Here is a 10,594-nt window from a genome sequence, read left to right as displayed (position 1 = left end):
ATTAGGTACGACCTTAGTTTGGACGTCTATATTTTTGTTTTGTTTTAAGAATTAGGTCATGCATAGACCATGGATAATGGCCGAGGAATACAGGTTTTTCCCTTTCATTTCACTCCACACATTAGAGTAAACATTGCAATTAGTAGAAAAATCCATTTTCAACAACATATGGTATTCATGTTTGGTGCCCAAAGAGCAGGAGAAATTCTCGCGTCACCAAACCCTGTCATTCTACCTCTTATTGATTATCATAGGTCATTTGATGTGAATATTTTTATTTTGTTGTAGAATAGATTGCAATTTAGAAAATATTATTGTGTAAATCTTTTAAAAAAAGGAAAAACAAAAAGGCGTCACTTTGAAATCAATTCAATGGAGAGCCAACGCCAAATGTCTGGATATCCTCTTTTCTTTGGAGAGCCTGGAGAGGAAGCAGAATTATTTCTAGCGAATTTCAAGATGTCTTGCCGTATCAAGAGGATAGTAACTGATCAAGAACATGTAGAAATTTTTGAGGTGGTCCTTAGGAAAGATGCTAGCACTTGGTTTGACTCTTTGCCTGAGGAATTTAAAGGGAATTACATGGAAGTTTTGAATCGTTTCAAGAAATACTTCTTTGATCTCCAAAACACTCAAAAACTATGGCAAGACATTGTTTCTCATAAGCAAAAAGACTTAGATGACTACTACTTGTACAAGCAAGAGTTTCTACATCTTTGGGCTCTATGGATACGAAATGTTGCTAACCCTGGTGATGGTGCAGAATTTCTAAAGAAGGAGAGGTTCATAGCCGGACTCTTTCCTGACCTTAAGGTAAAAGTTGAGGCGGGTGCACCTGCTACCTTTGATGCAGTTGAAACTAGCGCTGCTGAGAAATATAGGAAACTCAAGTGCTTAAGGGGGGAGGTTCCAATAGAAGGTCTTAGACCCAAAGGTAAGTCACAAGCATCAACATCTAAGGAGCTTCCTGAGGTAACGGCGGCAGTGATTGAGAAGTTAAATGAATCTTTAAGCAGCTTGTCAATTCACCTTGCACAAGCTGTAGGTCCAAAGGGACAAGCAAAGAAGTCTGAAGAGCGAGACCCACGACCTAGGAGAGTCTTGCAATGTTGGAATTGCGGTGAGTCTGGACATGGGATGTATAATTGTCCTTGGCCCCGCGGGGAGCCAGGGAGACCTAACTTGAATTACCCAGTGATGAATGCAGGTGAAGAAACTAGTCAGCAACCACGGCTTATACAAAGGCCAAATGGAGAAAGACCAACTCCATAAGGAGTGGAAGGAGTTCCACCTTTGCCAGACCCAAACGTGCATGTGGTAGAGGTGACAAATTCAAGAGAGGTTGACATGGAAGCAAATGGCATTAAGCGTGGGCGAGGGAAAGGTAAGGACAAAGAAGGAGTTACATCACAAAGTGACCATGGACGAGAAAAGAAGGCAAAGGAGACCAAGGAAGCTAAGAGGACTCGACGTCGTATCAACCTCCAAGACTTTCCTCTTAGACATGGAATGGCTCCATACAACCTGTTGGAAGACATGAGAGGTAAGGGTCCTGATATCTCATGGCCTCAATTTCTTGCATTATGTCCACAAGTTAGGAGGGATTTAACAAGGGCAGTTAGCACTAGGAGAAAGGTAAAAGAGAGTGTGCCTGTTGTAAAAATTGCACAAGCTGAAATGAATAAGGACATTACACCTGTGCTAGATTGTTACATAAAAGGGAGATTGGTTAGGAAAGGTCTAGTGGATGGGGGTGCACAAATTTGCATCATGACAGAGGGACTCATGCAAAAACTAGGCATGCACATCCATGAGACACCTGAAATTAAGGTCAAGATGGCAAACAATAGCAAGGCTAGGTGCGTAGGCATTTGTAAAAATGCTTTTGTGGAGGCCTTTGGCATTAAGAAGGCAGTGGATTTCTATGTCATGTCTACCAAAGGAAATGGTTACCCATTTATCCTAGGGAGACCATGGCTAATGAAAATGCGAGCTTTGCAGGATTGGGAGAGTGGAAAGCTAATTTGCAGGAACGACAATCATAAGAAGGTTGTCTTTGACATGAAGGAGCAACGCCAAGAGGAGCTCCATGAAGAATCATCTCAAAGTGAGACGGAAGAAGGTTGGACCGATAACACTTCAGAAGAAGAAAGTAGCGGCAGCATTACTGAAGAGGAGTCTTCCATCGAAGTCATGGGGGTAAGGTTTAAGCCAACCAACCAAGAGACCTCTTGTCAAGGTTTGGAGGAGGTAGGTTCCGAAGAGAACCAAAAAGTGGAAGATGAAAGAATGCTAGAAGGTATGCTATCTACAACACTTACAAAGGATGAAAGAGAGGAGTTCAAATGTGTGCTAAGGAAATTTCCTAGGCTTTTTGCTAAAGACTACACCGATGTGCGTGGAGTAGATGCTGTTCAACACAAAATTGAGTTGAAGCCAGAGGCCACACCTAAGGCTCAGAAGCTACGAAGGCTAGGAGTCATCAAGGAGCAGGCTTTACTCAAGGAGGTAAGAAAGCTTCTAGCAGCAGGTTTCATTTATCCAATGGAGAATTCAGAGTGGGTCTCTCCCGTTGTTGTCACTCCTAAGAAAAACGGAAAGTGGAGGGTGTGTGTGGATTACCGTCCACTCAATGAGGCAACAAAAAGAGATCACTTTCCCCTCCCATTTCAGGATGAGATACTAAATGAGGTAGCTGGTCATGAGAAGTACACTATGTGTGATGGCTACTCAGGCTACTTTCAAAGGATCTACCAAAGATCTGTCAAAAGGCCACTGTCTCATGTAAGTATTGTTACATGAAGCATGAGTGTAACTCTAGCCAAAATTCTGAGGGGCCAAACAATAAAGATCTCGTCAAGGACTCTGAAGCACTCTCTTTGGAAAAGATGCTCTATGATGGTACATGAATATACCATCATCCAGGGGGAGGGCTAATGATAGCCATTTTTCGGCTCTTTGTAATTGTCACAGTGAGTTACCTCACCCTACCAAAATCACCCAAACACTGTGGCTATCCCTACCATTTCACTATATATAGGCGTAATTGAGTTAGGGAACTTTCCCCATATTTTCTTTAAAACCCTCAGCTAGCTAGTCACTGGGCTAGTTGAGCCAAAAAAATAAAAAAAATAAAAATTATAAGTATATTATGGCCCATTTGTGTGTAAATATTTTATTGTATATAGGGCCTAAATAAAAGGATTTTTTTCATAATTATTTTGGTATTTATTTAAATATTTCTACCTAGGTGTGTGTTATTTATGCTCTGTACATTGCCTCACCATTATCACAATTTTTCTTACCATTTTTCATACTCTTTATTCCATATAGAAATATTTTCATGTAAGCTTCTCTTATTTTTGGTGTAACTCCATCCCAACAAAAATCCAAAAAAACTAGTTTTATTTATGTGTATATTTTTTCACTATTGTGATTTTTCCCTTACTACATTTATTTTGTTTTTTTTAGACCACCAAAAATATTTATCTTTTTATGGTAGCCTCATAATGAGACAGATTTCTTTTGACCCCTTTATATTTTTTCCACTTATATTATTTATATTTGACATGTACATATTTTTTAGACCCCTCAATATTTGATTTTCTTAGTTGTACTATTCACTTATATCATAATCTCAACAATATCTTCAATTATAGACCTACCAAATAAGGTCAAGGGTAGGTGGCATGCATACATGCACTATGGAGGGCTCACTCTTGGAGGTATTCAAAAGAATCATCCAAAGAAGGACCCCACAAAGACCTTGTGCAGTGGAAAAAAACGGTCGGTTTTGCTGAATTTTTAAAGTTCACTTGCTCTCCGAATTTCAAAGGTGATACAAACAAAAGTTGTAGCTCGTGGGCTAAACTTTTGCCTCAAATTTTTTCATATTTTTTTGAGCTACGAGCTGTGAGCTATGATTTTATTAGTGGACCCCAGTTTTCCCATGCTATGCAGCCACACTCTCTCTTCCACTTTATCATTTTCCTCTTTCACACACACTTCTCCACTCATCATCCCCACCTCTCTCACCACTCCTCTCTGCACCCTACTCACCTTCTCCTCAACCTTGAAGAATAAGAGAAACCATGGTGAACTCATACCTCCCACACACAATTCCATTCCAAAATTGACCACCTAGTCTCATTTTTCCTCCTCCAATTTACCCATATCTATCAAAAAAACCACAAAATTCAGTCTCTTCTCTTAAAAGACAGCATCATGGTGGTTGATTACTCAGCTTCACAAACCTTGTCTCTCAAGGAAGGTCAAGAGTGGAGAAAAAATGTACCGTCAAAGCTAGTGGACCGTCAACAAGTGTCAAAATTGGCCCTACTGAAGACACTTGGAGCATCAACCTTGTAAGAAATCCACGTTTTCTTACCTCTTAAGAGTTTTTCTTCCTTATTTGTATCCTACATGGATACTCCCATTGTAAATATCCAATTCCATTTGTAAATTAATACTAACTCTACTAACACTAACCCACTATGAAAAGTCCTATCACCTCCATTTTTCTCCTCTCTCTTTCCCCACCAACTTCTTGATAATTCCAAGCAAAAGAAATTAGATAAATTGCTGAAAATCTAACCCAACCATGGTTAGAGGAGTAACCCTAGCCTTCAAAATTGCTATAAAAGGAGGGTGTAGCTAGCACAAAAAGGGGGAGCCATAAGCAAGAGCACTATGCTATAGCTTGAGAAGCCAAGCTCAACCTCTCTAGAAGGAGCTCTTGAGTGGAAGCTCATTGTCTTATGCATGTGCATGTGTTGTAATAGGGGATTAGCAAGGGAACTCTATGCCATTGTAAGAGAGAGAGTGATCATTCAATTGAGAGTAGGAAATCTATCATTTCTCCTACTAGTGTAAGCCCAACATTTGCTGAATCAAGGAGGGTGGATTTGGACTAAGCTTGGATACTTTGTCTCCCTTCCAACGCGAAGTAATGGACAACAATGATGCGTAAGTGTCTTGGTGTTTTTTGTTAAGTTCTTGATAGCTTGTCTCTGGTGTTGTCATCAATCTAGCCATAAATCCCACATACTGTAAGAGGGCGACAGGGTGGAGAGGACTCCCCTGGCCTTAAGAGAGTGATTGGGGTGGCTTTTCTTGTGATGTGTTGTGGTGAAATTTACGCAAGCTATGTTGAGCAAATACTAATCTCACTTTGATTTGTCATGACAGATTTGTAAGAAGGTATTAATGCAACAAACACCCCCTCCCCCTTTCTCTCTCTTTCTTACATATATAATTGTGTTTGCTTGATCATTGCCGATACGTTTCAAAGCAGCCCGAGCACTATCTCTCTCTCTCTCTCTCTCTCTCTCTCTCTCTCTCTCTCTCTCTCTCTCTCTCTCTCTCTCTCTCTCTCTCTCTCTCTCTCTCTCTCTCTCTCTCTCTCTCTCTCTCTCTCTACGCGTCCTAGTTCGCATCCAAAACTAGGTGGTGCCCCAAATTTGTGTAGGGTTAGGTTGCGGGTTTGTATGTGTGTTTGTTGTTTTTTTCCAACCCCAACCCAATTGAGCAGCACGGGAGCCTTGAAGGGTGTCTAGAGGTTGCTCTTCTTGTTGCCCGCCCCGGACCGCCTCAAATTGGTGTCCCCACGGAGGACGGCTTGTGTATTTTTGTGTAGAATCAACCTTTAGCATAGTCAAGTAGTTTGCATGAATCACGAAAATTTGTATGATCCCTTCATTCCCATTGCAAGGCAAAAGGTACACATAATTGTTAGTACTAAGTTGCAATTTCAACGTGTCATTCGTAGAATTTTAGGTCCTCTTAGGTTGGCCGAGATAAACGCTTCAATAAATCCTTTTATTTTGCCTCTCATTAGGTACGACCTTAGTTTGGACGTCTATATTTTTGTTTTGTTTTAAGCATTAGGTCATGCATAGACCATGGATAATGGCCCAGGAATAGAGGTTTTCCCCTTCCATTTCACTCCACACATTAGAATAAACATTGCAATTAGTAGGAAAATCCATTTTCAACAACGTATGGTGTTCATGTTTGGTGCCCAAAGAGTAGGAGAAATTCTCGCATCACCAAACCCTATCATCCTACCTCTTATTGATTATCATAGGTCGTTTGATGTGAATATCTTTATTTTGTTGTAGAATAGATTGCAAGCTAGATACATTATTGTGTAAATCTTTTTAAGAAAGAAAAACAAAAACGGGTGTCACTTTGAAATCAATTCAATGGAAAGCCAACGCCAAATGTCTGGGTATCCTCTTTTCTTTGGAGAGCCTGGAGAGGATGCTGAATTATTTTTAGCGAATTTCAAGATGTCTTGCCGTATCAAGAGGATAATAACTGATCAAGAACGTGTAGAAATGTTTGAGGTGGTCCTTAGGAAAGATGCTAGCACTTGGTTTGACTCTTTGCCTGAGGAAGTTAAGGGGAATTACACAGAAGTTTTGAATCGTTTTAAGAGATACTTCTTTGATCCCCAAAACACTCATAAACTATGGCAAGACATTGTTTCTCATAAGCAAAAAGACTTAGATGACTACTACTTGTACAAGCAAGAGTTTCTACGTCTTTGGGCTCTATGGATACGAAATGTTGCTAACCCTGGTGATGGTGCAGAATTTCTAAAGAAGGAGAGGTTCATAGCCGGACTCTTTCCTGACCTTAAGGTAAAAGTTGAGGCGGGTGCACCTGCTACCTTTGATGCAGTTGAAACTAGCGCTGCTGAGAAATATAGGAAACTCAAGTGCTTAAGGGGGGAGGTTCCAATAGAAGGTCTTAGACCCAAAGGTAAGTCACAAGCATCAACATCTAAGGAGCTTCCTGAGGTAACGGCGGCAGTGATTGAGAAGTTAAATGAATCTTTAAGCAGCTTGTCAATTCACCTTGCACAAGCTGTAGGTCCAAAGGGACAAGCAAAGAAGTCTGAAGAGCGAGACCCACGACCTAGGAGAGTCTTGCAATGTTGGAATTGCGGTGAGTCTGGATATGGGATGTATAATTGTCCTTGGCCCCGCGGGGAGCCAGGGAGACCTAACTTGAATTACCCAGTGATGAATGCAGGTGAAGAAACTAGTCAGCAACCACGACTTATACAAAGGCCAAATGGAGAAAGACCACCTCCATAAGGAGTGGAAGGAGTTCCACCTTTGCCAGACCCAAACGTGCATGTGGTAGAGGTGACAAATTCAAGAGAGGTTGACATGGAAGCAAATGGCATTAAGCGTGGCCAAGGGAAAGGTAAGGACAAAGAAGGAGTTACATCACAAAGTGACCATGGACGAGAAAAGAAGGCAAAGGAGACCAAGGAAGCTAAGAGGACTCGACGTCGTATCAACCTCCAAGACTTTCCTCTTGGACATGGAATGGCTCCATACAACCTGTTGGAAGACATGAGAGGTAAGGGTCATATTTTTTGAGCTACGAGCTGTGAGCTATGATTTTATTAGTGGACCCCAGTTTTCCCATACTATGCAGGCACACTCTCTCTTCCACTTTATCATTTTCCTCTTTCGCACACACTTCTCCACTCATCATCCCCACCTCTCTCACCACTCCTCTCTGCACCCTACTCACCTTCTCCTCAACCTTGAAGAATAAGAAAAACCATGGTGAACTCATACCTCCCACACACAATTCCATTCCAAAATTGACCACCTAGTCTCATTTTTCCTCCTCCAATTTACCCATATCTATCAAAAAAACCACAAAATTCAGTCTCTTCTCTTAAAAGACAGCATCATGGTGGTTGATTACTCAGCTTCACAAACCTTGTCTCTCAAGGAAGGTCAAGAGTGGAGAAAAAATGTACCGTCAAAGCTAGTGGACCGTCAACAAGTGTCAAAATTGGCCCTACTGAAGACACTTGGAGCATCAACCTTGTAAGAAATCCACGTTTTCTTACCTCTTAAGAGTTTTTCTTCCTTATTTGTATCCTACATGGATACTCCCATTGTAAATATCCAATTCCATTTGTAAATTAATACTAACTCTACTAACACTAACCCACTATGAAAAGTCCTATCACCTCCATTTTTCTCCTCTCTCTTTCCCCACCAACTTCTTGATAATTCCAAGCAAAAGAAATTAGATAAATTGCTGAAAATCTAACCCAACCATGGTTAGAGGAGTAACCCTAGCCTTCAAAATTGCTATAAAAGGAGGGTGTAGCTAGCACAAAAAGGGGGGAGCCATAAGCAAGAGCACTATGCTATAGCTTGAGAAGCCAAGCTCAACCTCTCTAGAAGGAGCTCTTGAGTGGAAGCTCATTGTCTTATGCATGTGCATGTGTTGTAATAGGGGATTAGCAAGGGAACTCTATGCCATTGTAAGAGAGAGAGTGATCATTCAATTGAGAGTAGGAAATCTATCATTTCTCCTACTAGTGTAAGCCCAACATTTGCTGAATCAAGGAGGGTGGATTTGGACTAAGCTTGGATACTTTGTCTCCCTTCCAACGTGAAGTAATGGACAACAATGATGCGTAAGTGTCTTGGTGTTTTTTGTTAAGTTCTTGATAGCTTGTCTCTAGTGTTGTCATCAATCTAGCCATAAATCCCACATACTGTAAGAGGGCGACAGGGTGGAGAGGACTCCCAGTGATTGGGGTGGCTTTTCTTGTGATGTGTTGTGGTGAAATTTACGCAAGCTATGTTGAGCAAATACTAATCTCACTTTGATTTGTCATGACAGATTTGTAAGAAGGTATTAATGCAACAAACACCCCCTCCCCCTTTCTCTCTCTTTCTTACATATATAATTGTGTTTGCTTGATCATTGCCGATACGTTTCAAAGCAGCCCGAGCACTCTCTCTCTCTCTCTCTCTCTCTCTCTCTCTCTCTCTCTCTCTCTCTCTCTCTCTCTCTCTCTCTCTCTCTCTCTCTCTCTCTCTCTCTCTCTCTCTCTTTACGCGTCCTAGTTCGCATCCAAAACTAGGTGGTGCCCCAAATTTGTGTAGGGTTAGGTTGCGGGTTTGTATGTGTGTTTGTTGTTTTTTTCCAACCCCAACCCAATTGAGCAGCACGGGAGCCTTGAAGGGTGTCTAGAGGTTGCTCTTCTTGTTGCCCGCCCCGGACCGCCTCACTATAAAGGCATTGAGGTGGATCCTTCAAAGGCAAAGGCTCTTATTGAGCTCCCATCACCGAAGAGTCTTTAGGAGGTCATCTCTTTCATTCGGAAGGTGAAGTATATGTCACGCTTCATTCACTTAGCCTTGGAGTTGCTTCATCCTTTGCAAAAGTTGACACAACAAGTAGAATTTGCATGGTCTGATGAGCTTGAAGAGTATTTTTGTAACATTAAAGTCATTTTGTCAGAGCTACCAACACTCGTGCCTCCTTGTTGGGAGTACACATTCTTTGTTAGCTCTAGTGTTGGAAGGGAAACAATTGGTGTTGTGTTGCTACAACAAGATCCCCACAGTACAACGATGCGACCCATCTACTTTGCTAGTAGAGTCATGAATGCTTTGGAGAGAGACTACACAGAAGCAGAACTCATGATGCTTTCTCTCATGTTTGCGGTGAGAAAGTTTAGATCCTACCTGCTACCAAAACCTTTTGTAATTCTCACTGCAAAAAATTTGTTCCCTTGGGTGTCATCTCAAATGAATCTTAGTACTAGGATCTCAAAGTGGATTATGGAGTTGCAAGAGTTCCAATACTCTTTCAAGGTAGAAGATAGTGTGCGTGCACAATTGGCAGGGATTCTCACTTATAGGGTACATGAGAAGGAAATTAAGGTGCCTCAAGTAAAGACCCTACCATTGCCACCACCAAAAAGTATTCCCAATGCTTTTACCTTGTTCTTTGATGGAGCTTTTCGATGAGCCACAGGGAAAGCAGGGGGAGGGCTAGTGTTACTCAACCCAAGTTTAGAGGTGGTCATGAAAGAGAAGGTCAATCTACCAGGTTCAACTAGCAACAATGAAGCAGAATACGACACACTACTTCATGGTTTGAAGATGTGCATTGGCCAAGGGATAAAACGTCTCATGGTAAAGGGAGATGCACTCCTCATTTTTAAACAGATTTTAGGCATTTGGGCATGCAAGAATGAAAGCTTAAGGACAAAAGTTCATGCCATTCGTAGGATGTTTAATCAGTTTGAAGAAGTTCAACTATATCATATTCCGAGGAAACAAAATGAAGATGCCGATTTACTTGCACAACAAGCAGTTACATGTGTTGAGAGAGAAGTGCAGGTCATCATGGTGGCAGCAACTGTCAAGCAACTGAGATACCAGGGATTGGAGTCATTGGCTCCCATTATTGGCTACATTTTGGAGGGTGAGTTTCCACAAGACTTCACGAAGGCTCAGAAGAGGAGACTCATGAAGAAGGCAAGTTTCTATCTCTTCCTAGAAGGCTCCCTCTATCAAAGAGGGAAGGATCAAGTGTGCAGAAGAGTACCAACTATCGAGGAAATTCCAGCCATTCTAAAAGGTTTGCATGAAGAGGCATGTGGTGCTCATTTTGCCCAAGAATCAACTGTGAAGAAGATTTTGCTTGCGGGGTATGTTTGGCCAAGCTTGCATGTAGATGTTCAACATTGGTGTAAAAGCTGTCACAATTGTCAGATAAATGGAAATAGAAGGTTGGTGCATGGCCCGAGGCAAAT

The sequence above is a fragment of the Adiantum capillus-veneris genome, chromosome 11, assembly GCF_014529385.1.
Source record: "Adiantum capillus-veneris isolate H3 chromosome 11, ASM1452938v2, whole genome shotgun sequence".
In the NCBI taxonomy this organism is placed as follows: domain Eukaryota; kingdom Viridiplantae; phylum Streptophyta; class Polypodiopsida; order Polypodiales; family Pteridaceae; genus Adiantum; species Adiantum capillus-veneris.
The sequence above is the reverse complement of the archived record's forward strand: the minus strand, read 5'-3'. Positions refer to the sequence as shown.